General features: G+C 42.8%; 1 long non-coding RNA gene across 1 annotated transcript; it reads left to right on the top strand.

Moving 5' to 3' along the window:
- The first annotated feature begins 278 nt into the window (after positions 1-278).
- LOC135451915 (uncharacterized) lies at positions 279-1,939 on the top strand. The gene is made up of 3 exons (XR_010441481.1): positions 279-1,013; positions 1,373-1,453; positions 1,686-1,939. It is a non-coding gene; the product is annotated as an uncharacterized LOC135451915 (long non-coding RNA).
- Positions 1,940-14,431: the final 12,492 nt, after the last annotated feature.

The raw sequence follows: 14,431 nt of genomic DNA, 5'->3' as shown, positions 1-14,431 counted from the left end.
TCGGAGATATGGTGCTGGTGAAATTTTTTTAATGCTTCAATATATAAGAAAATTGCATCTTACAGATATCATGCAGATGGAATCTCAAAAATGCAGCCATGCCCTGATGCTGGAGAAGGGAGATGGAGACTGTGCTCTCAGGTCCTGGCTCTGTCTGCTTGAGGGGACCATGCTGGTTGCAGTGGAGGTTGAAGCAGCTAAGGGAGGTTTGGAAAGGGGCTGGAAGGAGACCTAGGGTTCTGCATGGCAAGACTTTGTCTGTAGTGAGGAGAAGGCACCAGGAACTGCCCCAGTGGCTGAGAGTTGAATTTGGGCAAAATCATAACAGCTGGGGAACAGCAGAAAGGCAGGAGGAGCTGAGTTGTGCTCTAGGAACGAATCCCTCACATTTGGGCTGCAGAGTAAGGAGTCCCTCATTCACTCTGTGACCTTATGCTGGGTGACAGCCCGGGACAGCAAACCATTCCCTGGGGAAAGCACTGTTCCACGAGCCTGTGAAGCCAGCCCTTGTCTCCTGATGGCTCCAGCTTTGGTGGCTAATCTCTGGAGCCTTTTCCCAAACACTGCAAATTGTTGGAAATCCTTATTCCAAAGAGCTTGCAGTCAGAATCAAAAGAAGATGGAGGCAGTTCAAAAGAAACAAGGACAAGACAAATTTAAGCATATGTGATATTGAAGATGTCATTAGTTGTAAATAATGATTTGCTTGACCTTGGCACTGCTCCCAGGAAGTCACACCAGGCTCAAGAATGCAACACGATGACGCACAACTTGAAAATCCTGTGTCAAACCCCACCTGGTTCCTGTTAGCTGAAGGTCTTGCTGACACTGCTCATTTGTTCTTCACTGGACTGAAGACTCATGAACTCATTGAAGAATGCAGCTTGATGGAACTGCTTGGCAAACCCTGATAGTTTTAAAAGATTTAATAAATTGCTAATTAAAGGAGGAGAAAAAGCTCAGAAATGTCTGCAAACATGCACATTGGTTTTTTTCAACATTTTGTAACTTAAGTAATTTAAATTGATTGATGAAAACTGTTTCCTTTTCTTTTTCTTTTTTTTTCCAGTGTGGGATGTTTATGGAATTGGGCATGCCCAAATACTGACAATGCTCCTTGTGTCTTCCTCAAGGACCTCATCATAGCTTGTGCAGATGGGATTTCTCTAACCTGCAAGTGAATCACACCAATCTGTTTTTGAACCAGAGCTTAATGGGGGTGCCCTCTAAAAGCCCATCTAACAGCAGATACACTGTTCATGAAGTACTGAATATCCATAATGGTTTTTTTTTGATGAATATGGTTTGAATATATTTTCATACCTCCTACACAAATATAGAAAAGTATTTTAATTGCTGTCATTCCTCTTAGCCTCCTGTAGACCATCTGACCCATCAGCTTTGTTTGCTATTGCTGAAAAACTGGGATTGAACTTCATGAATGAACTTTGAGGTGAGCTGAGGGAAGACACCCAAGTGGAAGACATCACCTCATAGATTCATGTGCTGTTTTGTTCCCTTTTAAAAGTGGTATAATTTTCTTAAATAAGAGTGGGCTGATGTTTGCTCTTATTTCCTTTCCCCGTGGGGAGACATTTTGGACTCCTATAACATTTTGTGTGTTGGGGGGGGGCAAGCCATGCACATATGGATATCTGTGCTTACATATCTGCCTTTAATCACAGTTTGCTATGATTGCTGCATACTGCTGATGGAGAAAGCAGGGCTAAAATGCTGCTTGAAGGGATACAGGAAGCTGGAGGACCTGGTGATAATAATTAGCATCTCTTGAGGAGTGACTCCATGGTCCTGAGCTGACCACCAAGGTAAATAGAAATCCTCTGAGCCAAGCTTCTCTCCTCTGGTTGTGCATGTGAGCTTTGATGAAGAAACAGTTGTAATTTTCAAGTTTGATGCATCTAATGAACCTCTCCTCCTCCAAATTTGTACTGAACATCTCTGTGTAACCAGTGAGTAAGAGGAACAGAGTTCAAGTATCTTCCCTCATCCTATTTCCTGATAAGATACATAAACACGGCCAAGTTACTTTTTCAAGAGAAAATACAATCTTCTGGCTTTGAATGAGCAATTGTGAAATAAACTGTTTCCTCTGTTCTTTAAAAGTACCAATTTTAGCTAATCAAATAAGAAGTAGGAGGAGGACCACATAGTTCCTTCTGAGGCCTGAAGAGATTGTGTTGTGACTCAAAAACTCAGTAAAATCAAACCCAAAACAATCCCAAATGATGACAGCTGACTGGAATGGCAGGGATTGTTCTGAAAGTCTGAAGTTCTATAGGAATTGATGTTTCTGAGTCATCCAAGATCCCCCAGTGGTAAGCAAAATAACAAAATGGAGAAAATGCCTAGAGTACCATCCATTAGAAAACAAACAAATCACAGAGAACTTTGCCAAGATATAACTCAGGCAATTAAACAGGGAAAGCATTCCTGCCTTAATCTTACTGTGTTTGTTGGTCTTATACTAGGATTAGAATGTGTAGATTTATGACCTGTATATAAAATAAATAAAAAATCCCTCCTAGAAGAGGGATTCTTTTTGCATAAAAAGTGATGTTTGGCAGAGATGATTGTGCTCTAGAAGATTTGACTTTCAAATATTCTCACAAATCAAAGCAATTTCTTGATGAGCCCATTTTACTATTCTAAACCCCAAGGCAAAGCATCCCCAGGTGATACAAACTGAAGCCCTGACCTGAGCAGCTGCAGCTGAAGCCCTGTTTCAGTTGATAATTGGAATTCATTAAGCCAGGCCAAGAAAGGCAATAGGAGCATGGCAAAATAGTAAATATCTAAATACCTTAAAACCAAACCAACTCTTCCCTCCTCTTGTCCTTAGTCCCCAGACCCTCTAAATCAGCATTCCTCCTTTAGGCTCAAAATACCTGTAGAATATCCCCTGAACCACTCCTGACCTATGTTTTAAAATGTTTTGTAAACTTGATTCACCTTCTGCTACTGAAACTCTGCCTGTTTTCAAGGGCGAGAGTGACAAAGATTGGGTTGGAAAGAATTTCTTCAGGAATTCTTCAGAAATTCATAAAATTTCACAGGTGCTTGGCACCCAGGGGAGGGTATCTCAGTCTGCTGGATGAGTCAAAACCTGTCCATAAAAGAAAGGGCTGGGTGATAAAGAAGAAGAGTGTTGCTGGTGCCTCTGTGCAGCTCTCCTGGCTTCAGCATTGGGAAGTTTCCCTGAACTGATTTCTGTATTGAGGGAGCCATGGGCATTAACTATCTGCCATCAGGAGAGGGAATCAGAAAAGTTGGATGCTGCCCCAGGGTCTCTGATTCTTCTGCTCCTCCTAAACCATGGGGACTGTCAGGGCTTAGCAGAGATGTGGGCTGAAGGAAATCTGAGCTGGTGAATGAACATCAACATCCAAACTTCTGCAACTTCATGTGAAGGTACCAAAAACCAGGGTGGATATGGGGTCACACAAAAGCTCAGTTTCTAAAGGCACTTTTCCGAAGAACCTCATTTTAAGGCAACACTAGCCCTGCAAATAACTTATTACACTTATTTATAAGATGCTCATGAATAATTTATACTACATTAACTTGTAAATGTGATAGCTTTTGAAATCATTAGGCTCCAGTAGCTTGCTTTGTAAGTCCATGGGCTGGATCTCATTATTAAAAGCTAATTAGCTCATTCAACTGGAACACATTCTGTCAAATAGCTATGCCAGCACTCTTCTTTTTATTACAACAGATTATATTAATTCTAAAAATATTCCAGGAATGGCATAATGGAGATATTTAATAATAAAGATACAACATTCTATATGAGTAGATAATTTCACTACAACTTCAAAAAATTTTCCAAGACTCAGTAAGTGAAGTTTCAAGATTATAATTATTTTGATAAATATATGGTATTAGAAATCTCTGATATACATATAATTTATTTAAATTTTAAAGTGATAGCTAATACATGGGAGGGATGCTTTCAAAGTGTTCATTTGCATGTGTGAAAGCTTGGATCTTTGTTTAAAAAGTTATGCTGCTAAAGTTAGATTTCTAAGCCATGTTTGGCTCTAGAAAGGACTCAGATCACAAGTTGTGTTAGCAACATACCCATAACAGCAGGGTCAGCGGGTGGGGCAATGCCTGAGGCTGCTCTTGTCCTACTCACAGGGAAATACTGTGGCCACCAGTCAGTTGTAAAGTCTATTTTTTTTTTCCATGAAAAGTATTATTTATTTGCTGCTGAGTTTTAAATAGGGAGAAAATACTGCATTTTCCTTCTCCACTGTTCTTCCTATGGGTGTCATTCCAGCCACTGTGAAGAGAAATTCGAGGAGGAGAGGAAAGATCAGGCACTGAGTGAGCATTTCCCCCCTCTGGCACTGGACCAGGAGTCACAGCCAGCACAGCTCCTCAAGTGCCAAACCCAGGTGTCAGAATCGGCCCAAGAACCACCTGGGCAGTACCATGGGGAAGATTATCTGCACAAATTATTTGTTCCCCAGTCCCCCCATCCCTCCCTCTCTGTGAAAATAATCACAGTTTACCCATCCAGCACAATATTAGAGGAGATGTTCTGTAGAAACTGTCTTTTTTTCAGCATAAAGCAAAATGTCATTTAGGTCCATTTCTGCTAAAACCCTTTGGGAGAAGAGCCTCTGTAGGAAAAACAATTGCCACTGGGTATAAGAAAAAAATCTAGCTGGTTTGATAGCAATTATCTGAGGTTGGATTTGTAAAGTATTTGCTGTATAAATTATCCAAACATTCTTTTTCTTTCCCCAATATTTTGGGTTTATATTTTTCTTTTCTTCAAATTTAAACAGTTTTAAGCTTCAGTACTTTTAAATCCCTATTACCAGTTTTTAAAGGGATTAGGGCAAATGGCTTTTATTGTGCAGTCACAATACCATTGCTTTCAAATACATCTTCTTGGATTTCCTGTTCAGAAGAAAAAAAAAAGGAGGAATTTAAATAATTCACAGCAAAGCTACAATGTCTGTTTCTGCCCTGATGAATGTTTCCCTTTAGGAAAGGCAGTTCTCTTATTAATATAACATCTGGCTTTCATCTTGAATAAATACAACAACTCAAAAGCAGTAGAAAAAGAGTAGAAAAATATGAACACTCTGGCATACCAAGTAGCCAAGAGGTCTAATTAACAGAAATAATACCTCACAAGCAATTCTGGGGGACAAGGTGTTTCAGAGGCTCCACTTGGTCACCTGGAGAGCTGAGGGGAGCGGGATGGCAAGAGGAGCAGCAGAGCTGGGATTTGTGGCTCTGCAGGTCCCAGCAGTGCTGCTGGGGGCCCTGCAGGAGCCTGCCCTGCAGGGAGGGCAGCAGGGAAGCTGAGCAGGGCCACTGGCAGCTCTGGGCCATAGCCCCTTGGCTGCTCTTTGCCCTTGTCAGACAACGTGTCCCACTCCTGCAGGACCCATCTCCAGGGCCTCTTGCCTTCTAAAATGCAGTTTTGAAAATTACACCTGTGTTTAGAGAGAAAGTAAAGAGGTTATTTAATAATTTTAGACTTTTATCAATGAAATTAAAAAAAAAATCCACAAAACCCCCAAACAAATCAAAAATAAAATCTAGAAATAAAAATCCTCCAGAGAACCAGTGAGGAGGGCAGGGATTTGACAGCTGTCCCAGAGTCATTTTGTTTCCCTGCTGTAGAATGGGAGAGTGGACATATGCACATCCTCCTGATGGAGATATGGACCCAAATCAGGGGCTGCCATGAGCAGGGTCTCTGAATTGAAGCCAGTTCAGGTTTCCTGCCTCTCTCCTTTGCTGTGGGGAGTGCATCGATCTGCCTTGTCCATCAGTGAGCAGACACCAGGCTGGCCAGAGCAGTGCAGTTTCTGTGTGCTGGCAGTCCCCAGCTGTTGTCCCTGCTGGTGTGAGTGCTCTGGATGTGCCACAGCGGGGCAGGGACTGCAGCTCTGCTGGGATGGCAACTGCAGCGTGGGGGTGACAGCACAGGGACCTCCTCAGTGCTGGGAGGCCCCTCAGCAGAGCTTGTTGTAGCTTAGAAAATCACTGTGCTCACTGCAGCTGCTGAGTGGAAGCTGAGCCCAGCCTGACAGGAGTGGCTGGCAGGAGGGCAGTTGGATATAAATGCCTTTTTATTTCTGTTCCATTTGAGCTGCTGTGTAGCACTTTGATCGGAAAGCTCTTGTAATTTGGAAGTTTTAAATTTAATGTTATGACTTTGAGAGGCAGCTAATATCATGTTTAATTTTCATGAAGACTTATCTATTGTTATTTTTTTAAAATAAATTCTTTTGGCCTTGCACTATAAGGGCTAAGTCCTGGGAAATGAACCCAAGAGCTGGATCTGTCTCAGGGTCTTGTATCTTCTCCCTTTATTAGGTCTGCTTCTGTCACCCTTAAAACTCTGTAGCTTCACAGCATGTCCCTGTAAGGTAAAATTCAATTCCTCCTTTCTGCAGAAGGAAAAACTGATGTACAGAGCAGATAAATTACCTGCCCAAGGTCAGAGTGTGACTGAGGGAGCACTAGCACACTGATGAAACCATTTCTATCCCATTTTGATAAGCTTGAAAGTGGCTCTTGTTAGGAAGCACTGGAATGGAATATCTGTATCAATGGGAAAATATACCCCTTTTTCATGCATACCTTTAGTTTTTTACATCAAACCTTTACATAAGCCCTGGTGATAAATTTTAGCTGCTAGTGGGTAAGCATGAATGAACAAAAGTAAATTTGTAGGGAGCATGCAAAATGTTGCAAATAAATCTGCAAGAATGTACTGTCTTCTATCCTGCAAGACCACAGGGACCAAGCCTGCTCCAGCCTGCCACACAGAATTCCCACTCACACAGATTGGTGTCTTTGAGCAGTTTCGGAGGTGAGGGTCACCAGGAGGATACAGTCAAGTTTTCTTATGATGTTCTGTTTCCATTAACTGAAAGCAAAGACCTCACATGTCAAGATCTTATGTTTCAAGAAGCTCTTAGTTGTTGACTTGACTTTTGCTTGACAGGTACAATATTGTTAATGAAAAGAGAGGACTCACTTTGTCACTATGGTGAAAACACAGAGAAAGAAAGTGGGTTAGACTTGTTTCCTCCGGCAAAAAGCCAGTATCTTATCTCTTGTGACTCTTCCTAAACATGTAAACATCAGTTACTCAGGAACGTGACATCAAAATGAAAGGAGACATTTCACTCATCCTCGCCCACATGTTAAGGCAGTGAAATTTTCACTGCATTCTTTTATCCCCCTTACACCTGATTTCTAATGGTTTAACCTCTGGACTCTGAGAGACTGACAAGTAACTCGCTCATCTGCATCTTCACTTTCCTTCCCTGTCAGCTCTCAAAGCAACTCAGTGGGCTGGTTCTTGCACTTTAGTGCATTTTGCTCATAATTCTCATCTAATGATATGTCTTAGAGCACTAGAATGCTACAAAGAACTCTTGGTGAAATATTATGTTTAAAACAGTGGTTGTTTGAAAATTCTGTAGAGAAGGAAGCTGGCTTAACAGAGATTCACAGCTCCTTTGAGAGCCTGTCCCAGCTCCCCCCAGCATCTGGGGGGCTGCTGTCACCAAGCCCAGACAGAACACGGTGAGGTGCTCAGTGTGCTGTGAATGCTGCTGGATCCTTAGGTGGGACCAAGAAAACACAGACACTCTCAGGAGTAATTGCAGCTCTGGAGATCTTGTGCAATTAGGAGTAAAATGCATTCCTGGATACTGATTCTGATTCTCTGAGGTTTACTTTTTCTTCTTGAAAGGCATAAAGACCACGCCAGTGGTTTGAACTGGAACACGTACAAGTTGATTTTTTTGCACTGTCCCTGTTGGTCTGCAGGAAATTACAGCCGGGAAAGAGCCAAGTTGTGATAACCCCATCACCACAAGGATTTGTCTCTTGCTGCCTTCAGCCCTCCATTCTGATGTGTCCGTGTTAACCTGCTCTTCTCCTCCCAGCAGCAGCACTGGCCCTGCAGCACTGGCCGCCCTGCGAGTGCCGCAGCAGCATCAGACAGCCCCGAGGATGATGATGGGGAAAGCAGCAGCAGGGGATGGCAGGAATTTTTCCCAGTCACGGGGACTTGCTCAGCAGCATGTATTATTCAGTCTTTCCATTTGTAATCATCACAGAGTGAGTCTTTCCTTACAAGAAAGAGATGCACTGTCCTGCTGACATTGAACACTCTGGCAGAGGGCTGCAGACATCAGCGGGGAAAAGACCATATTTGAATGGGTTTTGTTTCTTAAGTAAACCTCAAAATGAATTATTTTCTCCTTGTGTATAATCATTTCAGTAATCTGAAAACATTTATTTCTGTCACCAACAGAATAATTCTTCCCTTTGACAGAGAAGTGAAATTCATGATCTGCAGAGGTACCATTCTTTTTGGGAAAAGGAGGTTTCAAAGGCACTTTTCTAAGTGATTACAGAAACTCCTGGGTAGCCCAACTGCACTCAGGTGTCACCTCACTCAGGGGCTTCCCCACTACTGTGGTCATTAAAAACCAGCTCAGCATTTATATGTGGCTGGGTTAAAATTAATCTTTGTGAAAGACAGCATTATTTTAAAAAAACCCTCACAGACCAGCATAATTCTTGAAATCAGTTAGCTAATGGGCTTTTTGATTTTTCATTGTTATTATTTTTGACTGTGTCATTTACTGTTTATAAATAATAATAAGAAGATCTCTTTTGCTAAGCTTCTTTGCTGCAGTAGTGGAAAGCAGCTTGTATAATAATTGCCTTTTGCTTGGCTACTTGCTCTGTTTTCACATGGAAAGCTGTTATAAAAAGTTTCTTTGAAAACCACATCACAATATTTTTAATAATATTGCCAAATTAATTATGACACTATTGGTAGTCTCTTGATTTTTGCAAAAACTTTCTCTTCAGCCTTCTGAGGAAGATAGAGAGCAGAGGATGGAGCAAATTCAAGAACTGAACATTTTCAAATAAAGATCATCTGAAGATCCAAACCCCCATGGCAGAGAATGGCTGTAGCCATGGGCCATGGGACCACCACTGTCTCAGCGGTTTTCTCCAGCTCTGGAGGCATCCTGTGTATCACTGCTTGTACCTTCACTAGAACTCCATTTGTCTCAGGTATCTTTAAATGAGAGTGAAAATGATATCGGTGGAAACAAACAATGCAATGGAACAGTTTTAGTGAGCAGGCAGACACTGGACATTTAGTATTTTCCCAAATCTACTTAATAACAATCCCTTGTATAACGCGGTCTACTCCTGCCATTTATTAAAATCTGTGATTTGGGGGGAATTTAAAAAAAAGCAATATGTTTGAGCCTCAAGGGTTTCAGCAGGGTTCAATTTGTTTAACTTGTCAAATGTTTATTAATTTCTTTCAGAAGAAAATCCTTATGCTTTGTTGCAGAAAGATATTTTATTAAGTTCAGACAAACTGAACTGGCTTTCAGCAAATAGCATTTGGCTCTTGAACCAGGAGGAAATAGCTTGGTATGGTGTCATCATATTACAAAAGTGATATGGTGGCTAGAGGTCAGAAATTCTGGTGTTTGTTCATTTGTATTGAATATATTGAATTTGTGATGCATTATCTGAGTTCCTGTCAGTGCTTTTCTCAATCAGAATTTCACCCTAGTCCAGGAGGAAATGCAATCAATGTGTGGTCTGTGCTCCTACAAACAAAGGGCTTCCGAAATGTTGATATCACCGTGGGTGGGTCCAGGACACTCGAGCTGCTGTGGGTGTGCTGAACACATGGCCAGCCCCTGCCTGCCCTGGGACCTGCTTTGAGTCTCATCAAGGCAGGCAGCTGCTGCTGGCCCCAAATGGGTGAGACATGGGCAGTAGGGACTACAGATGTGTTCATCACTTTGGGACAGTGTAAGCACTCAGTTGGTGTTGTCTGGGAGTGGGGCTGAGCCCCATCCCCAATGGGCACAGCTGTGAGCAGCAGGTGAGCAGCGCTGACAGCAATGAGCCATGGAGTGCCCAGGGGCACTGACCAACCACCAAAGGGAACAGAGGGCACACAGGTGCAGTGCATTAACAGTGAGGGGCACACAGGGGCAGTGCATTAACAGGAGGGTATAAAAGGTTGGGCTGAAGAACAAGAAAGGCAGTTGTTTGCAGCCTTCTGAAACGACCTGATGTTCCTCTGTGTGGGCAGACACATGAAGCCTTCTGAAGGGGTGGGGTGTTCCTGTGTATAGGTTGAAGCTTTCTGATACTGTATGGTGACACTCTGTGTGTTGTGGCCATCTCAACTGTGGCATGTGCTGTGACAGGACAGCCTCTTGCACAGCCACCCACAAAAGGCTGTTTCTCCCTGTGTACAGAATTGGGCTATAAAACCCCCAGACCTCCTGCCAGCTACAATGTGCTGGTTAACTTTTCCTCATCTTGGGCTGCTGAATTTCTTGGTGCCTTCACTGCATATCCCACTGAGGCCATTTTGCTGCTGCTTACCTTAGACCCTGGGTAGCTGCATGTGCAGTGATCAATGGCTTCTCTGCCAATTTTTCCTTCCAGGCCTAGAGGAGCATGGCTTTCATTTGCTTCCTGTAAAGTAATGTTACTAGCTTACCCCAGGAAGTGTTCAAGGCCAGGCTGGATGGGGCTCTGAGCAACCCGCTCTAGTGGAAGGTGCCCCTGCCCCTGGCAGGGGGGTTGAAACTGGGTACTCTTTAAGGTCCTTTCCAACGCAGGACATTCTGTGATTCTGTGAAATTCAAATGTACTGCTCATCTTCATAAGCCACCCAAAATTGTTTCTCCTCCTGTGGTGGAAGGGTCCCTGTGGATTTGTTGGCAGGGTGAGAACATCTGCTTCTGCTTTCTGTTCCTAAACACCAGTGTATGAAGAGTCAGACTCAGCCAGTGGTGTTTCCATATGTTCATGATTATCCCTTTATTAATGATAGAAAAATCTCATGGCCAGGGATGAAGTGAAGGGAGGGAGGAGATAACAGCATGATTTTGGTTGCTTATATTCTATTTTCTTGCATAAATATTAATTATTTCATCAAGAATTGCAACTGATTTATCCACAGTTCATTAGATTTAATATTTTTTTAAACTAAGGGAATTTCTGTGAGAACTGACCAACAGAAAATTAATTAGGATTCTGAATCTCTACTGCTGGAATCTTAGGGCTCTTTGCTTCTCTAGATTAAATTGCAATAAACTCTTTATTGAAGAGAGCAGGGATCTTGGCACTGGAATCAAGCCCACATCTGCACCTGGATTTTCCTATTAAAAGTGGATAGAGTGAAAAGAATGTTAAATCTTCTCGTCCAAGATTCAAGACATGCTAGCCAGAACATAAAAAAGATGTTTTCTTTGTTAGGATTTATAATTTTGAGTGTTTACCTACCATGGATTTATAGTGGGTTATTTTCCTGTTTGTTTTGGAGTGTTTTGTGTGTTTTTTGATGCTTAGAACACATCCTTTATTACCAATTGCCTGCCCGGGATCCCAGGATGAATGTTTGTCTTGTATTTTTAATGAGGCTGAAGTTAACATGGGCAAGTTTGTTTAGCAACAACATACCCACCTCTTTGCATGTCAAGGTGCCTTTCTTTGTGTCCCACCATCATCAGCTGTTTCAGCAGGATCAGGGAATAAAGCAGGTAGTTAACTTCTGATGGGGATGGAAAATGAAGCATTGATCCTGAATCTCCTCTCATTCATGTTGCCGTAAAGTGTGAGTAACTCTCTCTAAGCCAGCTGAATTATATCAGAAAGAGGGAATTTGGCCAATGTAACTCACAGTCTTGCACAAACAAGATATTTGAGTCTGGTCTAAGGATCAGATCTTGATTTTTGAACACTTAGCAATAAGTCTTCAAGGAGCTACAATGACAGTAAATAAAAAACAAAGGAAAACTAAAAAAGAAATTGTTCTTCAGATTCCAGAAGGTATTGGAGGGAACATATTCCTCTCTATTTAATAGGTAACTTCTTCCTAGGAAATTCAGTTTCTGAAAAGAAATGTTGTATCAAACCAGTTGGCAACGCTGAAGGAGAGCAGTGGTTTCTGTCCCTGTGTGCTTGTGTGACAGTCAGACCTTGTGGCTGTCTGGCCAGAATCAGGATGGAGAGGTCAGAGATGGGGTGGCAATTTTGAGCTCTTTGACAGATTTCTCCCCTGTAAGCCTCAGTAACTCACTCTGCTTTGATTTTCCACATAGGAAAATAGAGTTTGCAATCCCCTTCTTCCTAAGGGGGCTGGTCAAGAACAGTGATGCTTCCATTACTACCTAATCTGGCAGCATCCAGGGTAGGAGCTACCTAGCCCTTGGCTTGCATTATGCCCGGTGCACTGGCTCTTGATCTCACCTGGGGCTTTGGAGCACTGCCTTGAACCTGGTGAATTTAGTGTTATGCATAGCTCAGCAGAACGTGAGCACCCTCCAGCCGTGGCCAGCAGCACTGGGAACTCTCATTGTGTGTTCCAATGCACATTTCTGGCATGCTTCTGAAAAATGTTCTTTCTGTGACAGAAAGACCCTCAGCTTTTCTTTTAAAACATTGCTGTTAAAGCAGTATTTCTGAGACATGCCTGATTAGTGGTTATGTGGTGGTTGCTAATATTTAGATGTTAGTGTTTGTCTGAGAGATGTCTTCATTCTTCTGCAAAAGTAGCTGGATCAATGTCCTGCTTTCTCACTGCACAACTATGTATCCCTTCATGAAACAGAAAGGGGAAAGAGCCCTGGCAGCTCCATATCTGCTGATGCTTTGCAGCTGCTGGAGACTGCTCTTCCTCAAGTGCTGCCACAGAATCAGGACAGCCTGGAGGATGTGGGGTGTGAGAACAGAGAGCTAAAATCACTGCGCTCCCATGGTGTTCAATAATGTCTCTTTTCTCTCTATATTTATGTCTTTCAAGCATAGCACAAGGATTTGTGTTGCTCTGCAGGGCGGTGTCAAGAAGCTGCATGGTACTGAGGGCACTGAGCAGCCTGCAGAGCAGAGAGCAGGGACAGGGCCTCCAGCTGGCTGCTGCCAAATATTAAGGGGAATAATAGATGGGTTTGCTGGACTTGAGGAAGTTTGCGGATAAAGGTTATACAGAGGCTTTCACAACTTGTAAAATCATTTCAGCTCAAGCAGGGACAGATATGAGATGAAAGCCTCCAATGTGTTTATAGCCAAGGGAACTCTGGGGTGCCAGTCCCTGGCCTGGCAGCAGCCCCCACAGAGCCACCATGCCGTGTGCCAGTGCTAACAGGGTCCTCTGCAGGACTCCAGATGATTTTAGAAATGGTTTTACTTTCAGAAAACATTCATGTTCTTGTGCCTCATTGGTGAGCTTTGCCTTCTCTTGGAGCAGGGCTTTTGTTCACATTGCAGTGAAAAGACGTGAGCAAAGATGAGTGTTCTCAGTTGCTTCTGCCCTCAGTTTATTTTTATTTCCTGCTGCTGCTCATTCTGCTCCTCCACAGAGAGGGTGCTGACTGGTTCCTCTCCTGTCTGGGGAGATGCACCCTCAGCACCCTGAGCACACCTGACCCTGTCCTGCAGCAGGGACAGGAAGGGGACATTGTTCTCTGGGACAATGTTCTCTGACCAGCAGGCCTGGTCAGCAAAGCACAGAGAGGCCGTGCACCTGCTGATCACCTTGGGGTGGGACAGGGGGAATGGATTTCACTGAAACAGAGGAGCTTTATGTTAGATAGCAGGAATCATTCCTTACAGTGAGGGTGGTGAAACAGGTTGCTCAGAGAAGCTGTGGCTGCCCCATCCCTGGGAGTGTTCCAGGCCAGGCTGGAGGGGCTCTGAGTATCCTGCTGGAGTGGAAAGGGGCATGGAACTAGTTGATCTTCAAGATCTCTTCCAGCCCAAACCATTCTGTGAGTCTATGATTCTGTGATCACTTATTTGCACTTGCTAGCAGACTAGGTGAAAAAACAAAAACATTTGAATTTGGGGCCACTTTGCCACCTCCCTGAAAATACTTCTCAGAGGTGTGAATAACTCTGTAAACACACACCAGTGGAAAGCCTGCACTAAGATTTAAACCACTCAGATCTCAACATCCCAGTGAATTAAAGCCAAAATAACCATGCTGTGCATTTAATCAAACAAGGTCTATTTCAAGGAAAGCTTTGATTTTTTTCTCTATGGCTTTTTCTGCATTTTGTTTAAATACACTCTGGCCATATTCTGCCTCTGACTTCTACAGTCTGATGCTCTCTTTGGAAAGACTTGTGATGGTTTTGGAAGAATTTGTATATTTATACTTCTAATTCTACAACTCAATAAATATTTTAATTTCGGATTCAATTAGGTCTGGCTCTAACCCAACCTGAACGTCCCCTAGGGCTCAGGAATGACATTTAATTTTGAAAGCATTTTTCCAGGCTTGGCAAAGTAAGAAAAAATGAAGATCTCATTAAACATAGGAGGGCAATATGTTGTTTGGTTTGCAGTTTAATATTATTGTTTC

Source organism: Zonotrichia leucophrys, chromosome 9 (assembly GCF_028769735.1).
Source record: "Zonotrichia leucophrys gambelii isolate GWCS_2022_RI chromosome 9, RI_Zleu_2.0, whole genome shotgun sequence".
NCBI classification, from domain to species: Eukaryota; Metazoa; Chordata; class Aves; order Passeriformes; family Passerellidae; genus Zonotrichia; species Zonotrichia leucophrys.
This window is presented reverse-complemented; position numbering and strand designations above follow the sequence as displayed.